The sequence below is a fragment of the Onychostoma macrolepis genome, chromosome 24, assembly GCF_012432095.1.
Source record: "Onychostoma macrolepis isolate SWU-2019 chromosome 24, ASM1243209v1, whole genome shotgun sequence".
In the NCBI taxonomy this organism is placed as follows: domain Eukaryota; kingdom Metazoa; phylum Chordata; class Actinopteri; order Cypriniformes; family Cyprinidae; genus Onychostoma; species Onychostoma macrolepis.
Window position 1 is genome coordinate 14508815 of NC_081178.1, and position 27129 is coordinate 14535943.

Genomic DNA, 27129 nt, shown 5'->3' on the forward strand with positions numbered 1-27129 from the left:
CATCGTTCATTTTTGGAAAACAAAAAAAACAACAACATATTTTAATGAAATCCAAGAACTTTTTGACCCTGCGTAGACAGCAATGCAACTACCACGTTCAAGGGCCAGAAAGGTATTAAGGACATCGTTAAAATAGTTTATGTGACATCAGTGGTTCAACCTTAATTTTATGAAGCTACGAGAATACTTTTTGTGTGCAAAGAAAACAAATATAATGACTACAATTTCAACAATTTCGCTTCCATTTCAGTCTTCGACAAGCGTTCATGAGAGTACCACGGCACATGTATGTGATTCTGCTGATGCAGGAGCCGGCATTGGGTGAGAAATTAATGACAGAATTTTCATTTTTGTGTGAACTAACCCTTCAAGAACCTACAGGATTTTTTTTGCTCATTAAAAGGTCTGAGCAGAAGAATGTAAGAATGTTTTTAAAAGTATAAATCTAAAGGTTAAACAATAAAATGTACTTTAAAGGTCATTATTAGCATCACCAAATGAAACAACAACAACAAAACTGCTTGAACAGGCTTCCCAAAGACTCCACTGCCATTGGTTGGATAAAAAGACAGCTCCGCCCCAAACTCACACCACTGGTTGAGCCAGTGTTGCCATGCGGTTGGGATGCTAAACAAACAATACCAAACTAAACCTAAATAGACCACATTTCAGGAAAATCAACGTACAAATAACTTATAGCAAAAGCTGGAATAAGAGAAAGCATTTTAACATAAAAAAGTAAACACATGAATGTGCACAAGAATGAATTAAGTTGAGACTAGTGAATGTACAACAGCACGAATTAACAAGGCTAAACCTAGTACCATTGATGCATGGCAATGTTTTTCAAACATTTCGGACTATATGGAATGACCATATAAAGTTTTTTTCTTTCAGATTGTGAAATTGTTGATGGTTTGTCTGTTGCTCCCCCCTTCCTGTTGTTTGTTTGAATGGATGTTGTTTTGTTGATTTAAAGAAAATAAAAAGTTGATCACAAAAAAAAAAAAAAGAATTAAGTTGATATGCATTAATGCCAACAGAAGGTGACAAAGACTGTCTTATCACACATTCAAAACTATCCCCCTCTCCGGATTCAAGAGGGTACATACTGTACAAAAGTACAGACTGTACTTTTTGTTAGTGCATTGAAGTAGTATGCAAACTATAACAGCCTATGACGTCCATTTGACTTGGGCTGTCAGCCTTAGAGCTAATTTCAGACATTTTCAGGTGAATTACAAAAATCCACATAATCTGTATAAAACCCCCAGAATCGGTTCTTCCTGTCTGGTTCATTAAGAGTCTACAGGATATTTTGCTCGTTAAAAGGGTTGAGCAGAAATCCAGCTAATTATGCAGTTAGCAGTGGTTGCTTATTGTTTCAACACCTTCAGAATGTGCATACCATACAATTAAGCAGTTTCAAACAAAACACAGGTCTTTATTTCTACGGAAACATATTGTCTTGCATCAAAAACTGTAAATATGGTAACATAATTATAGATTTAAATATTGAACTGTCATTAACATTCAAAACAACATCATTACAAGGCCCTGATCTTACACTCTGGCCTTTAAACTCGTGCTCTGCACTCCTAGTATTTGTTTGATGTCAACCCTACTACCTAGACAACAGGGCGGTCCATCTGTGAGCAGTTTCCTACCCGTAGCAGATGTCTAGTGTTCCGCTGAGAGCATCACTCTTCATATGTGTTTGTAAGCAGCGAGGGCCATGCGCTGGGCCAGCAGCAGTCACTTAAGTACCAGACAAGAGGTTGTTTTGGTTTGAGCAGCTGTGTTATTGCACTCAAGTTAGGTTACATTGGGTCACCTTTTGAACTGTAGAGACCTAACCGAGCTGTACTAAGTGCACTTTTGGGTAGAATAACAGTGTTTAAACAAAGCACTCACTGGCGTATCGATATAGTACATGTAGTGGTGGTCCACAGATCTCAGGGACCTCCCTGAACCATGGAGTGTATGTGTTGGGTGTGAATTAGTATTGTTGATCGAGGCCAATTTGGCCCTTTCTTGGCGAATGTAGTATTCAGGATAGTTCACTTAAAAATGAAGATTCTGTCATTATTTATTTATTCGGTAACCCGCTCATTCTATGATGCAAGTTTGAACACCGCGTGCGCTGTCGTCCAAAGATGGTCCTCGAGAGAATTTTGCTGCATTCGTGGAGTGGACTCTGGCGAGGAACGGATCACCACTCACCCAGAGCATCAGCCCGAGCCCACTGATGATGGAGAGCCTATTCCCGGCGACAGTGCCCACCGCGAGGTAGCAAGCCGTGGACGGTGAGTGCGTGGAGTGGAGCTCCGCCCACTACACCGCGACTGAGGGTGAGCTGATTATGCATCTGGGACTGCTGGACTTAGAGGGGAACCTCATTGACTGGGAAACAGATCCGGATGCCAACTTGCCCCACGTCCACCCACCCGCCCACTCCTGTCTCCTCCATCACTGTCGTCTGGCAGCCCCTCTGCTCGCCCTCAGCCCACCATCAATGCGGTGCGAGCGCCGTGGGTCTGCCATCCTCCATCGTCGACCGTGGCTGGAGAATCCCTCACCTCCGCCTCCAGCCTCCGAGGCCCGGACTCCGGCCTCGGCCCATAGACCCAGCGGCTCCACCTCAGCTCCTAGCTCCGTCGCCTCCACCATCACCCGTCGATCCACCAGCTCCACCGGGCTCCCTCATCCCTCGGGCTCCGCCTTGGTCGGGCGTCGACCCGCCATCGCCTCAGGACTCCGCTCCTCCGGCTGCACCTCGTCACTCCGTCCCACCGGCTCCGTTGGGCTCCTTCTTCCCGCCAGCTTCACCTTGGTCCTTAGTCGCACCGGCTCCGCTGCGGATCTCCACCTCGGTCGCCAGAGCCCTCGGCAGCCAACCCTCCTCCATGGCTCCTCCCTCCATCGGCTCCGCCGTGGATCAACAGCATGACTGTGGCCTGGGTCCCACCTGGCTCCTCCTGCTCCCAGACCCTCCTGTCTCCTCCCTGGCTCCTCCCTCCGTCATCAACGCCCTGGACTCTGTCTGCCCATTTCCACCCTCCCTGGTGGAATTGTTACGGCGCATTGATTGTAGGAGTATTGATTGTACTCCTCGTTTCCCTCGTGCTCCTTCCCTCAGCGTAATCGTGACAATTACATTGATCAAAACAACAACAACATTTATATTTCAAATAAATGCTGTTCTTTTGAACTTTTAATTAATCAAAGAATCCTGAACAACAATTAATCATGATTTCCACAAAATATATTAAAACTCTTTTCGACATTGATAATAAGAAATGTTTCTTGAGCAGCAAATCAGCATATTAGAATGATTTCTGAAGGATCATGTGACACTGAAAAATAGAGTAATGGTTGCTTGAAAATTCAGCTTTGCCATCATATGCCACCAAATGATGAAATGATATTTTAAAACATATTATAATAGAAAACAGTCACTGTAATAACATGCCACAATACAGGTGCATCTCAATAAATTAGAATGTCGTGGAAAAGTTCATTTATTTCAGTAATTCAACTCAAATTGTGAAACTTGTGTATTAAATAAATTCAATGCACACAGCCTGAAGTAGTTTAAGTCTTTGGTTCTTTTAATTGTGATGATTTTGACTCACATTTAACAAAAACTCACCAATTCACTATCTCAACAAATTAGAATATGGTGACATGCCAATAAGCCAATCAACTCAAAACACCTGCAAAGGTTTCCTGAGCCTTCAAAATGGTCTCTCAGTTTGGTTCACTAGTTGTCCAGTTGTCCAGAAGTTGTCCGTTGTCCAGAAGACAATCATTGACACCCTTCACAAGGAGGGTAAGCCACAAACATTCATTGCCAAAGAAGCTGGCTGTTCACAGAGTGCTGTATCCAAGCATGTTAACAGAAAGTTGAGTGGAAGGAAAAAGTGTGGAAGAAAAAGATGCACAACCAACCGAGAGAACCGCAGCCTTATGAGTATTGTCAAGCAAAATCGATTCAAGAATTTGGGTGAACTTCACAAGGAATGGACTGATGCTGGGGTCAAGGCATCAAGAGCCACCACACACAGACGTGTCAAGGAATTTGGCTACAGTTGTCGTATTCCTCTTGTTAAGCCACTCCTGAACCACAGACAACATCAGGGGCATCTTACCTGGGCTAAGGAGAAGAAGAACTGGACTGTTGCCCAGTGGTCCAAAGTCCTCTTTTCAGATGAGAGCAAGTTTTGTATTTCATTTGGAAACCAAGGCCCTAGAGTCTGGAGGAAGGGTGGAGAAGCTCATAGCCCAAGTTGCTTGAAGTCCAGTGTTAAGTTTCCACTGTCTGTGATGATTTGGGGTGCAATGTCATCTGCTGGTGTTGGTCCACTGTGTTTTTTTCAAAACCAAAGTCACTGCACCAGTTTACCAAGAAATTTTGGAGAACTTCATGCTTCAAAATTACTGAATTACTGAAATAAATGAACTTTTCCACGACATTCTAATTTATTGAGATGCACCTGTATTACTGTTTTTACCATATTTTTGATCAAACAGATACAGTCTTGGTGAGCATGAGATACTTCTTTCAAAACAATTAAAAATCTTACTACTCAACAGTATAGTATATATAATGATACAGTTTCATAACTAATAAAATATTCTTGCAGGTGACATAAAAATCTCTTCATAATGGCACTGTATTATTGGATGTTAGCACTGGGTCATGCTAATGCTGTCAGGAGAGAGATTTAGGCATGCCTAGGAAATCTAAATGAGTCTGATCATTTGTCAGGCTTCCTCACAACAGTTTTATTTAGCAGATAATATATTTAGAGAAAGAGAAGTCCGATTTACTGATTTTTTTTTTCTTCTAAAATATCCCGAAATAATGCCAACGACAACTCAACCCTGATCCTAACCCGCACCATCTGCTAAACTGCAAGGGCAGATTTCACCACAAAATTCTGCATGAATTCACCTTCTATAGAGTCACCACAACTTCCTGTCCCCTCTCACCCAAACAGATGGGGGGCGAGCAGCACCTGGACACACCACAAATAGCCCACCACACAATCACACCAGTGTGGACCCTTATTTTCCCTAAAGTATCTGAATCAAGAAAGAAAACAGGCGTTTGGGAAGTGAAGGACAGCAGGTGGGTACAGCTGAGTAAGCAAGCGCAACATGAGCTCTGTGGTGGAAGTGTCAGACAGACGCTGCTTTCTGAATGTGGTACAAATGACCAAACACATACATCTGAATCCTTCAATAACTTCATTATTTATTGATATTAATTCATTAAATTAATAAATTATTTAAATATTCAAAACTTGATTATTATTTCACTCCCAAGATATAATTTATTATATAATACATTTTTATAATTTATTACATATTAAATTAATAAATTATTTAATTATTTGTTAATATTTAATAATAATAATAATAATAATAATAATTATTATTATTATACACCCCATTTTAGTCAGATTCTCAGTTATCATGTATTCTTAGCTTATGTATAAATATATCCCAGAATATTCAACTAAAAAATAAATAGATCCATGATGGGTGGGCCACAAGCAGTTTCATAAATAAACATACAACTCATTCACAAGTGATAAAGTATTAATATATATGTATTAATATTAAAACATTTAGTACAATAAAAAATGTCCTCTACTCTTCAAAAGTTTGGAGCCAAAAGACTTTTTTTTTTTTAGTAAGTAAGTAGTTCCTTATGCTCAATTTGATCAAAATACAGTAAAATGTAACACTGTGGAATTTAAAATTTAAAATTACTTTTTCTTTTAAAATATATTATAAATGGTGCTGTCAAATGATTAATCGCATCCAAAATAAATGTTTTGTTTACATAGTATATGTATGTGTCACGTTTCACATTTAAACAGGTTTACATGGAGCACAGGCAGGGAAGACATACAAGGGCCGACAAAGGGCTTATAAAGACAGGATAATCATGGAAGACAAGACACACCTGGAATCAAATTAACAATCAACGTGAGGGATAAACTGGGTCACAGGGAACACATGGGGAGCAAAACAAACACAAGACAGTCCACAATCCTGACATATCGCCCCCTCCCGGAAGGTGCGTCCTCGCACCGTAGAAACATCCAAAGGGGAGGGGCAGGCGGGAACTATGGAGGCGGCTCAGGAGGAGGACGAACCCCCGGGAGGGGGCCAGCAAACAGAGTCCAAGGGGGCAACGAAGGAAGGAGGAGCCAGGGAAGAGACAGGAGGGACCCGGAGCAGAAGGCGCACAGCAGGACCCAGGCCACAGCCATGATGATGATGCCCACCATGATGATGGTTACTACCTGTGTGTGTGTGTGTGTGTGTGTGTGTGTGTGTGTGTGCGTATCTCCCATTGTGGATTATCTCCTGAGTTCCTTGATTAAAGACTGTTTAAATGTTTCCACGACTCCTGCGTGCTTCCTCCACAGCGAACCATTACAGTATGTGTCCTGTGTATATTTATTATGTATATATAAAGATGCACACATACAGCATATATTTTTAAAATATTTACATGAGTTTACATGTATATATTTATATTCATATAACTTATATATATAAATATATTTAATATATAAACTTAAAATATTTTCCATAAATATATACATGCATGTGTGTGTATTTATACAGTATCTCACAAAAGTGAGTACACCCCTCACATTTCAGCAAAAATTTAGTATATCTTCTCAAGGGACAATACTACACAAATGAAACTTGGATATATTTTAGAGTAGTCAATGTGCAGCTTGTATAGAAATACAAATTTACTGTCCTCTAAATATAACTCAACATATAGCCAAATTGTCCAAATTATTGTCCAAATAACTGGCAACAAAAATGAGTACACCCTAAGTGAACATGTCAAAACTGTGTCCAAAGTGTCAATATTTTGTAGGGGCACCATTGTTATCTAGCACTGTCTTAATCCTCCTGGGCTTGGAATTCACCAGAGCTGCACAGGTTGTTGCTGGAATCCTCTTCCACTCCTCCATAATGACATCACGGAGCTGTTGGATGTTAGACACATGGTGCTTCTCCACCTTCCGCTTGAGGATGCCCCACAGGTGTTGTCCCGCAGTTGTCATCTTGGCGGTGTGTTTGGGGTCGTTATTATGTTGGAAAACTGCCGTTCGGCCCAGTTTTTGAAGGGAGGGCATCATGCTCTGCTTCAGAATGTCACAGTACATGTTGGAATCCATGTTTCCCTCAATGAACCGCGGCTCCCCAGTACCAGCAGCACTCATGCAGCCCTGGACCATGATGCTACCACCACCATGCTTGACTGTAGGCTTGGTACTCCTCACCAGGGCGTCACCACACATGCTGGACACCATTTGAGCCAAACAAATTTACCTTAGACTCATCAGACCACAGGACATGGTTCCAGTAATTAATGCTCTTGGCCAGGTTGTCTTCAGCAAACTGTTTGCAGGCTTTTTTGTGAGCCAGCTTCAGAAGAGGCTGCCTTCTGGGACGACGGCCATGCAAGCCGACTTGTTGTAGTATGCGGCGTATGGTCTGAGCACTGACAAGCTTGACCGTCCACTTCTGCAACCTCTAAAGCAATGCTGGCAGCACTCATGCATCTGTTTTTTGAAGATGCTGTTCTGTTCTGCACCTGACGCACGGCACAAGGACTCAACTTCTTTGATCGACCCTTGCGAGGCCTGTTCTGAGTGGAACCCGTCTTGGAAAACCTCTGTATGCCACTGGCCACTGTACTGTAACTCAGTTTCAGGGTGTTACCGAACTTCTTATAGCCTCGGCCATCTTTGTGGAGAGCAACAATTCTAATTCTCAAATCCTCAGAGAGTTCTTTGCCATGTTGAACATCCAGTGGTCAGTATGAGAGAATTGTGCTGAAAGCACCAAATTTTAACTGCTCTAAAACAAGATACGCAAATCGGTATAGTCCTGTCAAGCAGACAAAAACATGAACATGATGAATAGGACATGTGGCTTTGCATGGTTAAACGACGTACAGCTGTTTTCACGTAGGGTGTACTCACTTTTGTTGCCAGATTTTTTGACAATAATGGCTGTATGTTGAGTTATTTTCAGAGGACAGTAAATCTGTACTGCTATACAAGTTGCACATTGACTACTCTAAAATATATCTAAGTCTCATTTCTATAGAATTGTCCCTTGAAAAGACATACTAAAATTATTGCCAGAATGTGAGGGGTGTACTCACTTTTGTGAGATACTGTATATACATAATAAATATACACAGTACACACACATATATTATGTAAACAAAAACTTTTATTTTGGATGCGATTAACTGCGATTAATCATTCGACAGCACTAATTTAAAATGACTTTTTAAAGATTTTGTAAGGATATTGTATTATATATGTTTAAACATAAAATATATTCATTTATTTACATTAGAATACTTGACAATTATTAAAAAATACATTTTAATCTCAATTATTAAATACAAACTAATTATCTAAACAAATGTATTTGTATAAACCTTTAGTGTACTTCATAAAAAATAATATAATAATAAAATCTAATAATATAAAATTGGTCCAGGAAACCAGATAAACAACACTGAGGCAGAACATTTGTAAACCTTGTACAGCGAGCTCACATAACCTGTCAACATTTAAATTTAAGCGAGTTCATTCCCCGAACAGTTCATAAACAAACAGCAACAGAAACAGGTGTTAACAAGATGGAGAATTTTGCACTCTCGTGTGCATTGGGAACAGAACAGCCTCACACCCCAACTTCTCTTTTTAACGATGGGCGTCTCAGGAAGCCTAACAATAAGTTATTCTTCTCTCTGCTGAACATGCCCTTACAGAGCACTATGAAATCGTATGGTGGCGATAAAATATCACAGCTCACATAAATAATGTTTTAATGAGCCCCCTCACCCTTCACTTTAATGATGACTGTAGCTTTTCCAGTCTGCCGCTCTCTAGGGCCGCCACATGTGGCCTCCAGGTGGGCCAGTCAGACAGGGTCTACCAATACGGAATTATTCCAAACACCTCAGATTCCTAAATCATCCAGGACTACCGTTGAACATGCCTTCTAGTCTTTTCTCTCACCTCTGTTATCCATTGTTCACCTTCAGAATTCTTTCTCGCTCTCTCTTTCCCTTCCCCCATCTCGCACGTCAGACCAAAATGTGTGCAATGAGCAGTCATGGTAAATTGAACCTAATTATTAACAGGATGTGTTCCCCTAATTGTTTTCAAAGAACATTGATCCCTTATAAGCATGAGAGTGAAATCCTAGTACACATAATCCTCATTATCCCTCTCCGATTCTAATTAACATGAAATTTAGCAATGCCGAAAGGTCCATATGGACCAGGTTAGGTGGCACTGCTAACAAGTGTCTGGTGTTTAAAAATAGAAGAAAGAATAATTATTCCATGGTGACAGCGAGAAATGCTTTTTCAAATTTATTTTGCATTTCAGAGTACTTTTTGCTAGCTTCTGCAATGGTTTTGATGTTAGTTTTTAATTTATGTACATATTTAATTTTTATACACAAGTATTTAAAAGTTTGGGGTCAGTCAGTTTTAAATGTGTGTGTGTTTTTTTTTTTTTTTTTTAAACATTTCAATGTGTTTTTCTCTCTCATGCTCATCAAGGCTGTATTATTTTATTGAAAATACAGTAAAAACAGTAAATGTTCTTGCGATTCAAAATAACTGTTTTCTACGTTTTCTATTCTAATGTATTTTAAAATGTAAATTATTCCTGTGATGCAAAGATGATTTTTCAGCATCATTACTCCAGTCTTCAGTGTCATATGATCCTTCAAAAAACATTCTAATAATATGCTGATTTTCTGCTCAAGAAACATTTTTCATTATTATCACTATTGAAACAGTTGTGTTGCTGATGCATTTTTGTTTAGGATCTATAACATGTACAGTACTGTTACGTTGGATCAATTTAATGCATTCCTGCTGAATAAAAGTATTTATTTCTTTGAAAATATATTTTGAACATTAGTGTATATTTTAGTCCAGTTTTAGTAATAATAAACATAGGAATCAATAACATTTTTGCCATCTCCGTCCATTTTGCCTGCAATGTCTTTCATGTAGTCTCATTTTATTTTTCCATTTCCATTTAAATAATTTAATGCATCAAATTATTATTTTATTTCAATTTATAAAAATGTTTTTAAATCATTAGTTTTATAATCCTGACTCCGTCTAACAGCTAAAAACTGAGCCTTTTTCCATTTGTATATATTACCAATTATACCAATTGATCTGCCTACAGAGGCAGCATTTTTGTCTGGCTGTTTCAACTTAATTATGCTGCCTCCATATTCTTTGTTTAAAAGAGAATTCCCAGAACTCAAAAGTAAATAAATCCAACATGGATGAGGCAGGAGCAACTTCATAAATATTCTTACAACTTATACAGTACTGAAAAATAATAATAGAAAATAGTTAAGCACAAAAAAAGTAAAATACAGCAATAACTACAGTAATAGTGAGTACACTGTAAAAAGTGATGTTAACTTAACTTAAAAAAAATTGAGGAAACCGTTGCCTTACAATTATTAAGTAAATAATAATTAAAAAAAAAAAGTTAAGTGAACTTGACAATTGATTTACCTTATTTTTTTAATTATCATTTACTTAAAAATTTAAAGGCAACAGGTTTCCTCAATTTTTTTTAAGTTAACTTATCACTTTTTACAGTGTAATAGTGTGAAATATTATTATAATTTAAAATAACTCTTTTCTATTTTAATGCATTTTAAAATGTCATTTATTATTTTAGCATCATTACTCCAGTCTTCAGTGTCACATGATCCTTCAGAAATCATTCTAATATGCCGATTTAATGCTCAGGAAACATTTCTAATTCTTATCAGAATACACTATATAAGCGGTAAGCAAGCAGAGCTTATTTGTGACTATTAATTGAGTCTGGGTCATGTCGTTTGAAGGGCAGCTTTCAGAGACATCAGGGTTGAGCTCATGGTTTATGCGATGTCAGAAGAGAGCGGATGGATGAAAACTGCTGCGAGACCCGTCAAAAGGTCAGCAGGTGAAATGGGAGAGTGCGAGAATGCAGACCTCAGCGGGGTCAATGAGAAACCAGTGATTGTCAAGGAACAAGTGTGTCTTTTTATAACTCTGAATAATTGCGCAAGGGCACCATCATCTCTGTCAGCTTAACACCTAGAAACCATTTAGCAACCATGATTTGCCGGTGTGTGTGGTGGCTGGGAAGGAAGGGTGCGGAGGTGTATACTGAAACATACTTTCATAAAACATTGCTTTATTCATCACACAACAGATATTTGTTCTGTACTGGGAGGGAAAGTGTGTTCGGCTCTGCAGGGTTCAGAGCTCACCATAATTCATTCAGTCTTATTCAACACTATTCACAGGAAAGACGCCTGTTGATATTATATTCAAGCAGGCAAGAGAGTTTAATAGCCCACCAGGCAAAATTGGACGTTTTAAGCACAACAGGTGATTTCTGTTCTTTTTTTTTTCTAGCTCAGTATTCCTTTCCAAACACTTTGTCTCTTTTGAAATGAGTAGAAGGAGGAAAGGAAACAAAACAAATGAAAAAAGGACAGAGGAAGTAACAGTGTGCTGATCGTTTCACGGCAGGAACTCCAGGTCGGCAGGTAGGCTAATTTGCCAGCTAACTAGCACTCCTCCAGTGACATTTATTCAAAGTGAATACAAATGAAAGAGCACCTCTGAATTGTCACCACACTTGACTGTAAGGCATCCTACAGCTGAACGTGTATGGTTTTAGTGCTGACCGGGAACAAAAGGAGTGAGTTGTCAGAAAAAGTCAAGTTGTACAATTCCTCTAATATCATTCAGTAAAATTAGTTTGGTAGCCTTTTTCAATCATTTGACGCAAGAAACACTGGTTGTTTCTGTAAATATGAACATATGTTTTGACCATAAAATCTGACAGGAAAACTTAAATTAATAAAGTCTTATCCTTACAAGGATGGATGGAAGGAACAAATGAAGAAAAGAAAGAAAGAAAGGGTGGCAGGATTGAAGAAAAAAGGACGTATAAAAAGAACGATAGAAGGAAGGAAAAAAGGATGGATGATGGAAGGAAGGAAGGAAGGAAGGATAAAAGAAGGAAAGGAGGACAGAAAGAAGTTAGGATGAAGAAAAAAGTGAAAAGAAAGAAAGGATGTGGGATGTTGAAAAGAAAGAAAGAAAATAATTGATGAAGGAAGGAAATAAAATTAAAAAAGGATGGATGGATGGATGCATTGATGAAAGGATTGATGGATGGATGGATGGATGGATGGATGGATGGACGCATGGATGAACGGATGGACGGACGGATGGATGGCTGCATGGATGAAAGGATGGACGGACGGATGGATGGATGCATGGATGAATGGACGGATGGATGCCTGGATGAACGGATAGACGGACGGATGGATGGATGCATGGATGAATGGACGGACGGATGCCTGGATGAATGGTCGGACGGATGCCTGGATGAATGGATGGATGCCTGGATGAATGGACGGACGGATGCCTGGATGAATGGATGGATGGACGGATGGACGCATGGATGGATGGATGGACGGACGGATGCCTGGATGAATGGATGGATGGATGGATGGACGCATGGATGGATGGATGGATGGGCAGATGGATGGATGTATGGATGAATGGACGGACGGATGCCTGGATGAATGGATGGATGGACGGATGGACGCATGAATGGATGGATGGATGGATGGGCAGATGGATGGATGGACGGACAGATGCATGGATGAATGGATGGATGGACATGGATGGATGGATGGATGGATGGACACATGGATGGATGGATAGACGGATGGATGGATGAATGGATGGGTGGATGGATTGAATCAATGGGCGGGTGGATGGATGGATGAATGGGCGGATGGCAGTGGCAGACCGTCAGAGGAAGCAAGTGTGGCCTCCTCAAAAAAGGTAAATAAGTGATAAAACAACTGTTTTACTCCTTTTTTCATTACTGTGCTGATCATGTATAAAGGTGCATTGTATTTGAATCTTTCCATGAGTGAGTGAAATCACTTCATGAACTCCAGAGGAGGCTGACAGCCTAAACACTCCTCTGATGCTTAAATTGACCAATCATATTGGACATGAAAATGGAGTAACATCATTCGTTCCCAGCAAAAATGGGTCAGAAGTCGTCGAAAGAGAGAAGAGATAAAACGTGTCTCCTGCATAAATAACCATCATTATCAGAGCAACCTTTCAAACCAATTAGCTTTTAGCATCACTTTAGTGCATCATTAAGCCTGATTGTGGTAAAAGCAACAGGTGGAGAGAGAATTAATAAATAAATAAAAATGGGGGGAAAACACAGGTGGAGAGAAACTTTCAAATGTAGCTAAAATATTAATGGATACTCTATGACAGAGTCATACTGTATATAAATCTGTCATAATAAAGTAGTGGAAGATGAAGTCCTCTACACATAAGTGAGTAGATGTTGGATGGAATAGAGCTTTCCATTCCTTTACAAATGATTTGAAACTGATTTGTTTCCTAAAATGACAAATGGCAGGCTGGTGATCAGATAATGCATCCTGATCATGATGCATCATCACTCATGAAGACTATTTTACAGTTTTTCTCAATCGCTTTAGCACATTTTTTGAATCCGGCTTAGTGTTATCTAAACTGTAAGTGCAATTGTCACAACAGTTTGCTGGAACATCAGAACTCTATTGCATGTCTGCAAAACGTAGTTACTCACCCAAAACATTTAATTCATGCTTCAAAACCTAGTTATTGTGTCAGTAAATTGGCCAGTGCCATCAAAATAAGAAGTGTTTTTGTCATCATGCGAGCCACATTGGTCAAAATGTTTAGATGTTTTTTCACCTTGGAAATTTTTGTTAAATTAAATTGTTATATGAATTGAGTAAAAGCAATTGAGAAAAATATAAGACAGACAGACAGACAGACAGATATAGAGAGCAAATAAACATGCTTGCTAAAAATATTCAGTGATTTGTAAACAGGCTTGCTGTTGTCTAGTTTGTGTGAGTTCGCTGGGCTTGTCTCAGCAGGCAGGAAGTTGTCATTGTCTGCTAGAGGGGGTTTCACACCCACCCGCTTCTCGCTGTGAACTGTTTGACTGTCTCCAACTCCCCTGCTAAACTCATTCTGGGGCCCCTGACTGAGACATGTGTCTGGAAAGAGATCACTTGATCACAATTTTAAGATTTCAAATATAAATAACACGTCTCTAATAACAGCAAATCTCCTATTGACCCCTTCATATAGTCTGCATGAACAACCATTCATCTGAGAGGAGCCAGTCGACACGTTTAAATTGCGTCGCTGCCCCATCAGTCGCCGCAGAGCCGTGCGCTACGTCTTCTCAGGGAGCCGCTCGATGCTTTAAGCAGGACTTAGGAGGTTTTGTATTGATTAGCAAGAGCTCTGTTTCCATAAAATCAAGCTGTTCATTGATACAGCAGGGATTTTCTGCATGCCCACGCATCTACTGTGACCTTGTGGCTTTGTTTGTTAATATCTGCACATATTTACAGTACATCAGACAAGAAAAAGATTTAACGGCCTAAACAACAGATTTACAATAGACGTTTGGCCTTAAGACACATATTTAAACAGCAAAAGACTCAATAGGTGTCAAATTCTTTCTGTTGGATGTTTTTTATGAAGTCAAGGAAAGCAGTTATGTTTTTTCTCTCACTTCTGTCACATCCCGTCTGACTTCACTGCATCTCTTGAGCCTGCGGATGCCTCACCTGTCAAGGATGATGTCAAGTCCCCTGACGCTTCCTCAGATTTGGATAGCGCAGATGCACAGCGCAGACACATCACAAATATCACATGTCAAGAAAGCAAAATGCAGAGTTTGAGTCATCCTCTCGCTTGAAAAGCGCATAGACGGCACCCGGGCTTAAAGGTTAGGCCACATATTCTGACATGTTGAGCCATGAGGACGTTTAAGTCCAGCTTATGTCCTCTGCTGACCCCACCCATCCGTCTTCCTGCCATTTCTTGTCCTCTCAGTTCTGTGCACATCAATAAAACTGTAGAGCTGTACCTATCTGATACCTGGATTGGTATTGGCAGAAAAACTGAGCTTTTTAAACAGATCAGATATCTATTAGATATGGCATCAGAGTCAAGCTCTAAAACAGTGCTGTTTTTGTTAACAATATTAAAATGATTTTATTTTATTATTTTTTGGTAGTTGAAATAATGCTGAAGAAACCTATAAATATTATATAAAAAAACGTGTAACCGAAGAGTTAAGTTTAAGTACTAAAATAAACTAAAATTTAAACAAAAATAAGGAAACAGCAATGATAAGAAATCTAATAATAAAAATGACAAAAGCACATAAAATTACAAAAGCTTAAATTAAAATACAAAAAAATATAAAAATACAAAACAATAATTTAAAATGTAAATTAATACTAATAATATTAATAAAGGTAACACTTTTATTTTAAGGTGTCCTTGTTTCACATCTTACATGTACTTACTATTATAACATCAATAAATTATGCCTAATTACATGCAAGTAACTCTGTACCAATCCCTAATCCTAACCCTAACTATATAAGTGTAAGTACATGTAGTTAATTAATATTACTCACTACTTTAACGTATAATTACACTGTAACAAGGACACTTTAAAATAAAGTGTAACCTTAATAAATACTATAATAGTATATAAATAATACTAAAAAGGTAAAAAGTGCTATTAAATGTTGTTTCACTGGTTTATATTTCTTATGAGCAATACATTGTCACAAACAAATTCACAAGTTGCATTGGTAACACTTTAGAATAGGGAACACTTATTCGCTATTAACTACGACTTTTCCCTCAATAAATTCCTAATTTGCTGCTTATTAATAGTTAGTAAGGTAGTTGTTAAGTTTAGGTATTGGGTAGGATTAGGGATGTAGAATAAGGTCATGTAGAATAAGGCATTAATATGTGCTTAATTACTACTAATAAATGGCTAATATTCTATTAATATGTATGCTAATAAGCAACTAGTTAAGAGACCCTAAAATAAAGTGTTACCGTTGCATTTTATAATTACAGATTTGAAATAGGACTGCACTTATGCTGACTTTTTTTCACTAAATGATTCATATTTGTTTTCATCTTTAGATTAAAAAAAATAAAAAGATGAATAAATATTTAGAATTAATTAATATTTTTGAATTATTGCTAGACTGAGGTAAATTTTCACAGGAAATATTAATAAATTGTTTATTTATAAAAACATTTATATTATATTGTGACCCTGGACCACAAACCAGTCTTAAGGGTTAATTTTTTTAAATTGAGATTTATACATCATCTGAAAGATGAATAAATAAGATTTCCATTGATGTATGGTTTGTTAGGATCGGATAATATTTGGTCGAGATATAACTATTTGAAAATTTGGAATCTGAGTGTGCAAAAAAATCAAAATACTGGATAAATCACCTTTAAAGTTGTCCAAATTACGTCCTTAGCAGTGCATATTACAAATCAAAAATTAAGTTTGAATATATTTATGGTAGGAAATTTACAAAATATATACTTAATATCCTAATGATTCTTTGCATAAAAGAAAAATCAATAATTTTGACCCATACAATGTATTGTTGGCTATTGCTACAAATATACTCGTGCTACTTATGACTCGTTTTGTGGTCCAGGGTCACATATTTGTTTTTTATTTTTTCTTATTTTTAGAATCAGTAAATGTATAGTAAGACATATTCCTGTTTCTTTCAAAAGTGAATGAGAAAGCAATATTGGAAAAGAAAATGTGGCAATGAATCATCGCGAAATGTATAAAATAGATAAAAATCAGGTACAGCGATACAATAATGCTTTATTGGAGAAAGTTCAAATAAAGCTGGTAATATTTTAGGCTAAGTATATAATTAAGAAACCGTTTATCACAAAACCGAGTCACACATGATATCACACATGCAAGTCTGAGCTTGTATGCAAACGCTTCATCAACAGTTTTCACATAACGCTGCCAAACTCTCTCTACGCAGTAAGCAGAAAACAGAACTGACACAAAATCATAAGCGATGTGTCTCACTCTACAGTCCACAGAAACAGCAAGCTAGAGAATCACGTAGTGTTAAAACAAAAGCCGTGGAGCAGAACCACGCAGGCCACCTTCCAAGGCGACTCATTAAAGCCTCTTTTTAAACGCAGACCTCCTTCACCCTGAAGCAAACCCCCGGCTACAGGAATCAATCTACACTCTCTCTATCTGCTATGCCACATTTTCAGGACCCCAGACAGAGATGGATGCTGTTCACAGCCTGACACAAGCTTTCAGAGCAGCAGGGGAGGCGGCAGGCTACAGCTCTATCTGAAAAAAGCCCTAAATACATATTAAGTGCTTTCTCGCTATCTGCATCACTCTCCCCACACAGTCCATGGTTACAATGCTGTTCGAATCCATCAGACACACTTGCACTGCATTAGAACAGAGGCTGAAGCTTTTCTATAAACCAAACTATATGGAGAACCCAAAGAAAAAACCTCAAAGTGGATGATTTGAGTAGAGGGAAAGTGTTGTTTTATGTCATTTTATGCCATTGTTGTGTATATATATGTGTGTATGTATGTATATATATATATATATATATACATACATACACTATATATATATATTAGGGGTGTCAACATTAACGTGTTAACGCATGTGATTAATCAAAAAATTAATTTTTAACACAGATTAATCGCTTGATAAGGTTTGACCCCAACTTCTTCCCGTCATCGCAGCGCGGAAGGTTATCTATCATTGTGTGATGAGGGTACAGCGAGCCAGTGTTGCGGCACAAGTGGGCTGTTTTGAAAATACAGTCGCGGGAAAAATTACAGAGCCATGGGTTGCGTTTTTTTGGGCTACTTTTTTAATGTACCGCAGCCGCCCAAAGTGTATATAGACAAATAAAAATTAAAATAGATCCTTTTACTAATGTGTATTATACTTGGAATGTATACCTGGCAACTTAAGAACGGAGAGGCGGTTGTAACATCAAACAACGTGAGTTTCAGCAGAGCAGCAGAAATAAACATGACAACAGCCACTATAGATTATATAAGATAATTAACACACGATTACGATAGGATATGGTCTGTATGTGATTTTCTTGAGTTGAATGTGTGCATCTGAAATGCTAATTTGTGCAGCGATATAAAAGGCCATAAACAGCATATTTTAACAACAGTAAACGACCAAATTCCACATGTGATCGTAAAAGGAAGTTATTACAAACACTCGATGGTGGTTTGAAGTGAGTTCTGAGTAAAAGTGTATTATTAATCTCATAAATTGTCTTATGAAGCATGATGCTAATGTTAGCTCTAATGCATCTGCAGAACAGGTCCAATTCTTCTTCATAATGCATTTCGTCATAATACTTCACGTAAGGTCGCAAGAAATGTTTTGTTGTATTTATTTAGAAATACTTTTGATAATAGTTGGGTAAATGTATACTGGGATTGAAGCAATATGGCTTGGTAAACGTTTTATTGCCAGTATAAAGGCTGATAATGGCTGAATAAAAACAAAAGAATAATGATAAAAGAATAATAAGGATTATGTCTCATACCTGGCAGAAGTTTTCTTTGAATGGCCTGTGCCATTATATATGGTAAAATATGTAAATTTACGTATTCCATCAGAGAGAGAGGAAAAAACACTGCAAAATATATTTGTTTTTAATTGTAAAATATTTTATAATATTACTGTTTTTTCCCCCCTCATTTTTGATCAAATGAGCATAAAGTACTCCCTTAAATATCGTAAAAAAGAAAATCAGAATTATTCCACATATTAAATGTGGAATACTTATGTAAATGTGATATTTCAGTTTTTTATTTTTATTAAATTTACAGACGTTTCCAAAAATCTCTTTTCACTTTGTCATTATGAGGCACAGAGTGTAGATTAATGAGAAAAAAATAATAATTTAAACAACTGTAGTATCAGGCTGCAACATTGCAAAATTGAAAAGTGAAGTGAATACTTTCATGCACTGTATATACATGTTAACCATGAATAATTGTTTTTTTTTTTTTTAAATGCAAGAACAGGAAATCTATAAAAAGCTTTGTTTTACTTTGAAACTAAACAAAATGCAAATATCTCGGAATATATTAGGCTGATTAAATCCTGCCTGATATTAGTTAATCACCATTTATTTCTCATAAACATCATTAAAACTGCAGCAATTAACACCTATCATTTAATTTTATCTCTATTGTCATTAGCTATTAAAAAGTGAATATAAAGACTAGTGTTTTTTAGAAAAGCCAAACCTGATGTGACCATCAGTCTAGTTCAGTGGCTATTCATTTCTGCTCCATTAAATTTATTATGCCATAACTCAATAGACCACATTCACAAATTCATACATCAAGAACAAGGTCCTAACACTGACTGTACAACTTCAATAGCTCCACATAAAACGACCACCAAAAATAAATCCATACATTTTTTAAACAAATGTCAACCATCTTCAGTATCATGTCAGTGATTTGATTAAAGCTCTTCAGGAATCTTTGCTGTCGCCATAAACTCTCAGAAACATACGCAGAATCACTCAAACAGCCCTTTCACTCATGCTATAACGTCATTCACCCGCATAAAAATTACGAGCCTGTTAAACTGGGCCTAGAAAGCATGGAAAATCATTTTCAGAAGACTGACAACTCATGATTCAGTCCGAAGAAGAACCGCCGGTGGAATGGCATTGCATTAATAAACTACCGTAAGCCAAGGGGGGAAAAAACTCCTGATCTGGTTCTCATCCTTTATTCTCAAAGAACATAAGGTCCAGTGTTTCAAACATAAACAGGATGCTCTCCAAGCCTTCCCTAAAAATAACACCCGAGGTCTGATGGGATTATAAACCGGACCTCTATTAGTGCTGCTGAAGCGCTGTCCTTATTTAAATGTGCAAAAAGAAACAAGTCTTTCATACGAGCACCAAGCGGAAACACATAGACCAAGGGGATTTGTCAACTTGAAGTTTCACATTCAGTGAGTCAGGGCTAAATATAAGGATTGTGGTTGAAAATGACAGCGAAAGAAGGGTAATGAGGTTTTGTGGTTTTAACACTAAGTAAACATATCAGCCAGTGTAGAGAGATGGTGCTAATCTGCACTGACGTGGTACATATCTGTTACAAATGAAGCGGAGAGCATTATAGAGCTCTCTCTCGCGCTCAAAACACATTCAAACCTGCTTTCTTTCTTTGTAAAACTAAAAAATAAAAATCATCCTGAAAGCATTGGCTTCCACCTGCAGTACAGAGGCAGTTCAAAGCAGTCCCTATTACTCTAGTCCTGCTCCAATCTGGCAACGCTGCAGATCGAATGAACTATTCCAGCATGATAAAAGAGTCTCTTTTGTGGACTGTACGCTCACAAAAAAACTTGATACAGCACAAATTTCTCATTTCAGACTTGTAGGCTTCTAGACATGAACAATAATATGAACAACCTTGACGTGAACTAAAAAAATGCAGCTAATTTTAAATATTATGCATATGCTGTTCACATCTTGCACTTAATTGCCCAATTCTAAACAAGAATTGAAAGAATTATGAATAATGAATTATCTCTACAGCCTAGAGGAGACAGCAAATAATGTTTATGGAAACTAACAAACAGCCATTACAATAATCATGAACATCAAGAGCAAGAATATGAATAACAGTCAAAATACAATCAGTGATAATTACAAAGTGTTGCAACCACATCAGATCTGTCCTGACATAATAGCTCATGTTTTCACACAACATAGTTATCTAATCTTCTTTGGAAGCTATGGCAACGTCAATCAACTTTCACGGGTGACAATTACGCCTCATGTTACACTCTCTGCTCTATTGTTGTCTGATTTGCCATCAAGGTAGTGTTGCACGTATCCACAGCAACCCTTCAGTGTCTAACTGACTGAATAAGTTAGCGCATCATTAGTCCTGACCTGTCTGCTCCTCAGACCAGCTGTTTCCTCAAGCCTGACTTACTCTACAAGGGTAATAAAGTGGCAGCCATTGTTGCGTTGTCCTCTTAAGACTGCCAAGACTGTTCTATGATCAGTACAGGAGCACCACCCCTGAATGGAGATGTGGCGAGCTGAAGCTAAATATAGACGAGGGATAAAACCGCTGGTAAACAATGGAAAAACACAATTCACTTCATTGGCAGCTAAGTGTGTGAGAGACTATGATGAATGGAATTATCACATTTAAAAGGGTAGTTCACAGCAAAATGTATATTCTGTCAACATTTATTCACCCTTGCGTTGTTCAAAACCTACATGTGAAAAGTTTTGAAAGTTTTTTTCATATAATGAAAGTCAATGGGGTCCAAACACACACACTGTGAAACTGTGATACAAAGAAAAAATTATATTTTTAAATATATTCAAATTAGAAGTTAGAATAGTTATTTTAAATTGTAATAATACTCACAATATTGCTGTTTTTAGTGTATTTTTATCAATTCAATGCATAAACCTTTTTAGATATTCTTTTTCCACATAAAAATAAAAGTTATGCTGGTTTGGAAATGACATGAGGGTACATACAAAATTTTACAATTTTCGATGAACTATTTCTTTAAAGGGATAGTTCACCCCAAAATGAAAATTCTGTCATTAATTACTCACCCTCATGTCTTTCCAAACCCCTAAGACCTTCGTTCATCTTTGGAACACAAATGAAGATATTTCTGATGAAATCCGAGAGCAACTCACACGTTCAAGGCCCAGAAAGGTAGTAAGGACATCATTAAAATAGTCCATGTGACATCAGTGGTTCAACCGTAATGTTATAAAGCTACAAAAATACTTTTAGTGTGCAAAGAAAACAAAAATAAGGACTTTATTCAATAATTTCTTCTCTTCCGTGTCAGTCTTCAATGCGTGTTCACAAGAGATTTTTGTTTTCTTTGCGCACAAAAAGTATTCTCATAGCTTCATAACATTAAGGTTGAACTATTGATATCACATTTAACAATGTCTCTGGAACTTGAACGTGGTAGTTGCGTTGCTGTCTATATGGAGGGTCAGAAAGCTCTCGGGTTTCATCAAAAATATCTTAATTTGTGTTCCAAAGATGAACGCAGGTCTTAGGGGGTTGGAACGACATGAGGGTGAGTAATTAATGACAGAATTTTCATTTTTGGGTGAACTATCCCTTTAAGATCTATTGGTATTTTGTCTGATTATGTAAAACAAACAGGGGAAGTGGAACAACAGGCTCTCTGGGTTGTCAAACTGTGCAGGTGCAATTTACAGCATACTAACAACTTCACAATAGCTGGTGACACCTTCATAACACATGTAGGCCAGTGGCGGACTAATAACTTGGGTTACAAATAAGAAAAAAAGCCAGTCTTCATATTCCTAAAGCATCCACCAGGCGTTCTAAAATACAAGCACTTTCAATGTAGAAGTGCACGACACAATAGCTGACATATAGATGATAACTATAAACTTAATGATCTCATGTTGACTAAATTATCGCTTTAGGACAATAACAGTATTAAAGAGTTTAGAGTTTAGGTGGAATCAATGACCCAGAGGTTTTTTTTTTTTTTTTCAGTTTAGGACTGTTTTTACACGTCCACTGAGATTCAATGTTGAATCCGCACTGTAATTCGAACCGCTCTCATTGCCCAAAGGTATCTCATCATACTCTTTCAGAATTCAGCACTTTTTTTTTTTTTGCTTTACATTCCCGAGCCGCTTTGTCCTATGGGACCTTAACGACCGTGCCTTTGCAGGCGAATGAACTCAAAGGACTTGCACTGCTATGATCTAAAAGTAATTTAACCATCTGGACCAGGGTCACATTTTTCCAGAAGCCTGCTGGTGGTGATACACTATACACATGCACTATATAGAGCTTAGGCTTAAAAAAGTATCCTATGCTAAAGAGCAACTACCTTTAAGCAAGTAAAGAAACATTGAAGAAAACTTGGACATCTTCCAAGACTTGAATGTCATGATATATTCAGCATGGGTAGAATACATAAGGGTACAGTCTGGAGAGATCAATGGAGCAGGAAAGCTACATGAACCGCTGATTTCAGGAATGCCAAACGTGTTTGGAATCATTAAGCAAATGCATTTGCTCTCCAAATTACTTGAAGTGGTCATTTCCATTTTCAGATCAATTTCATACAGTGAGGGATTAAAAAAAGATTGCATTTGACAATTGCTGCATGGTTGAGAGTCCGAGTTTGAATGTCCAAAGTTGGTGCTATTATGCCTAATGACCTGACACATTCTCCATTAGATTAAACTAAATATGTTTGATCATAACAGCAAGTGTGACGACACGGTTTGGACACATTGCAAAGGTCACAATGCAGGAAAATCAAATACAGAAAGGTTTATATATGACCACTGAACTAATGAGCTTGATCAGCCGTGGTTGAAAGTGGCTGTTAACATATTAGTGGGATATCAGGTAAAGTGGAACAAATACATTTCATGATTGATTGTCATTTAAATAATAGGAGACAATCAAACGTAGCAGTCATTAATAATTGCCAGTCATTAATAAAAACCCACAAGAGTCTTTGTCACTCTGAAAATGTCTTCATTTGTCTTACATCATCATCATAGTGATGAAGCTTAAACACATAATCAATCCAAATGAAAATAGAAAATCCAATAGTAAATGAGAATACTTCTATTCTATTCTTCTATAAAGAATGTAAATCAGCTTTAACAAAAAATCATTGTGCTGTATATTTAGACACTAAAGCATATTGAATTATACAAATAAAGATGCATGTTGCAAATTGCAACAGCTTCGCTATAATAGCCTACAGAAAATATGAGTTACCCTTGACAGCTCGTTTTAGATGAGTTCTACCATGCTGGTCATTTACATATTTTCATATTAAGTGAAAATAAATGTATTGTCCAAAAGTTAGTTCCTCTCGGTTGGAGACAATAAATTGCATAAATAAAATGCCAGAAATAAAATTCTGCCTCAGTTAATGATTTACAAATTAGAAATAAGTAATTAAGACACCATAAAAAGTTTAAATGTATTTTAATCCATTCTTTAAAACTAGAATGGTTGTTTTGGATTTTAGAAAGAAAATAGCCTACAGAATCTAACTGAAAAAATTAAAATAAAATAAAAATTTTTTTAAAAATGCCAATACCAAAGAATAAGCAATGTAGACTAGTTATATATAGCTTCGGCTAACAATCAAAGCGTACAGATACTGAATTAAGACGTGAAACTGTTTTATTGCTGTCAAAAGCTGCATCTCCTCCAGACTGTAAATTACTCTGAGGCAGCACCACCACGCGGCAAATATGATTTCATCAGCAAAAGTTCCACAAAACAGACATGAAAGCACATATGCGTTGTGGTAAAAATGATTTCGACATTGTTTTCCTCATTAATGACAAAAGTGATATGAGAGATAAAAAACAAACAGGCTAAATGAAACACAGAGTCAGAATGTTTAACAGTTTTAGTAACTGCATGCGAAATATTATGTGTAGAGCAGACATAATTTTTAGGCAACATAGCCTACACTTGTTCTTAATGCATTTGTACAAGAGAAACAAAGAAACCGTAGGCTATTTGCATTTACCAAATATAGTCCCGTAAAGGAAAAAATGATAACGAGTCACTTACCAAATAAAGTGCCACAATATTCCTCCTGATCATGTAGGTGAGAAGAAGCAAAGAGTCAGTGAGTTCTGTGAAATATATGACGTGTAGTAATCCCAATATTTCTACAGTCCGCAACGGGGGAATAGTCCATAAGAGAGCAGCTTTCTATATGAACTCAACCTGTAACGTACGCAAATAAGACCCAACGACTTCCACTACTTTCCCAGACGACAGTCAGAGAGCAGCGGCCGAAGACGTGCAGCAGTGCCGCGGAGTCCAACTCACTGGGCAGTTTGTGTGAAGCGCTCCGGTCAGAGAGCGACAGAATGAGACGCGCTGCCAGCGAGCGCCCCCGTGTCTACAGTGAGCGACGCGACGCAACAAGACCAGAGCGTCCCATTGAGCCAACGAGCCTGTCTGCACTGCGCGCGTGGACAGCTTCATTGATGATGATAGGGGCGCTCTTTGTACAACACACAGCAGCAGAAGAACATCATTTGAATTTACAATGAGTGAAGTGGGAGCCCTTAACTACTTGTGGTTATTGTTTTTTTTTGTGTGTTTTTTTTATCACCCTGAAAAGTTTAGCAATCGTTTTGGACTGGATCTTATTACAGTAGCGTAAGACACCGCCAGAGGTCACAATTTACATTAGTGCTTCTAGTGTAATCACCTATTTTTTTTTTTTTTCTCATTTATTTCTTATAAAGACTGGTTGACTGTACAGTATTGCTTTTATCCTACTCACGAAATAATTAATTGGACTTACGTCAGTATGAAAAAATAAATGAATAAATAAATAAATATATAAAATAAGGGAAATGATTAAGACATTATTAGGAAATAGACCGCTGATTGATAATTTACCATTCAGAATTAAAGAGACAGTATACCCCAAAATTAAAATTCTGTCATTATTAACTCACTCTCAAGTTGTTACAAACCTGTATGAGTTTCTTTCGTCTGTCGAACACAAAAGATTATTATTATTATTATTATTTAATACTAGAAGTCAATGGCTACCTCAGCTGTCAAAATCAAAATATGGACGCTATTCCATTGAGTCATTAAATAACTGTATAAATATCATTAAAGGCCCGTTCTATAAAGATAACAATATCAAGGCCTAGCCTACGGATGATAATGTTATATTTATTATAATCGCAAACTGCAGTAGCTACTGCCGCTTTAAATGCGATTCTGTCGAGTCTGATTGGCTGTCTGACTGGCTGGCGATTCTGAAAGTGTTTATTGTTTATCTGCTGAAAAAAACCTTTCTGATTACAACAATAACATTCTTCTGTGTTTTTATCTTTATAACGGTGGTGTGGACTTCCCTGTTTTCACAGAATTAGAATATCATATCATATATCATATCATATATAATATTTATTATCTCATATAGAATATCATAGAATAATAAAACTTTGTTGTTACAGTTATCGCCCTTGTGAACAGCTTATATTTTATATGGAAAATGTTCAATATTTTGAATAGTTTAAGACAGGAAAAATCTTGCATTAGTGCAATAGAATACAAATTAGATCTTTATTTTTAACACTATGAATGCATCATTTCACACTTGCTGTATAGTCTACAATGCATGTTATATTAATATACCTCATTTAAATATTCCAATAAACTTCAACACAGTGAAAAAGGAAATCTAGTGTTATTTACAGCTATACAGAGTAAAAGATTTAATTGTACTTGCTACGGTGCAATGCTGCTTTGGGAGGACGCCTGTTTTTCAGCATCAGAAAGTATAATGACTTGGATATAATGCCCTACTTGTAATAGAGAGTTGCTATGCAGCCAGGCAAGGGAGAGAGAGAAAGAAAAAAAAAGTACGAACGGCTGGTCCAATATATGAAATTGCCTACATGAAAGCAGAGTATTAAATTCCATGAATGACATACTGTGTCTGTGACTCAACTCAAACACCACAGAGAAGTTCAAAATGAGTGGCAATAAAACATTTACATTTGGATAATGTACAGTGATCTTGGAACACAAGGAGATTGAAGTCGTTAACAAGTTTAAACGTGGACTAAAACTTTAATCCTGTGACAATCTTATTTGCTGTGTTCATTAGCCAGAAAACATTGCCAAAAAGCAATCAAATATTTGCCAGCCCGAAGGCAAGTGAGATGATCTGCTATTATTACGTCCATAAAAAGGATATAGAGGCTTCTGAGGACTCACAAATCAAAGAGCATCCTGTATTGCTTGACAACTGTGTTTAACAATACATAATTCCATACTCCTGATGAAAGCTTTGAAGACAGTCTAATGACTATGTTGCCAGGCAACCGTCTGCTAAAGTTAAGACCCCTTCACCTGGTTCTTATGTAGGTTTTTGAACATGTTTTGGCAGGGCGGAGAGATTGTTGACTACACTGAAAAAAAACTGCAGAAGTTTCTAAATTAACTATGGAAGTCTGTTT

The 27129-nt window shown here is 37.4% G+C and overlaps 1 protein-coding gene across 2 annotated transcripts in view; it reads right to left on the reverse strand.

The window, feature by feature from the left end:
* The window catches only part of sema5a (sema domain, seven thrombospondin repeats (type 1 and type 1-like), transmembrane domain (TM) and short cytoplasmic domain, (semaphorin) 5A), a 147211-nt gene extending 122189 nt beyond the window's left edge, over positions 1 to 25022 (reverse strand). The window contains exons 1-2 of one of the 2 annotated variants that reach the window (XM_058765618.1): positions 24874 to 25003; positions 24704 to 24728 (exon numbers count right to left, since the gene is read on the reverse strand). The gene's annotated coding sequence lies outside the window, so the exon portion shown is untranslated. Of the gene's footprint in view, positions 1 to 24703 lie in introns of both variants that reach the window. The other variant, XM_058765617.1, reaches the window with a different exon arrangement.
* Positions 25023 to 27129: the final 2107 nt, after the last annotated feature.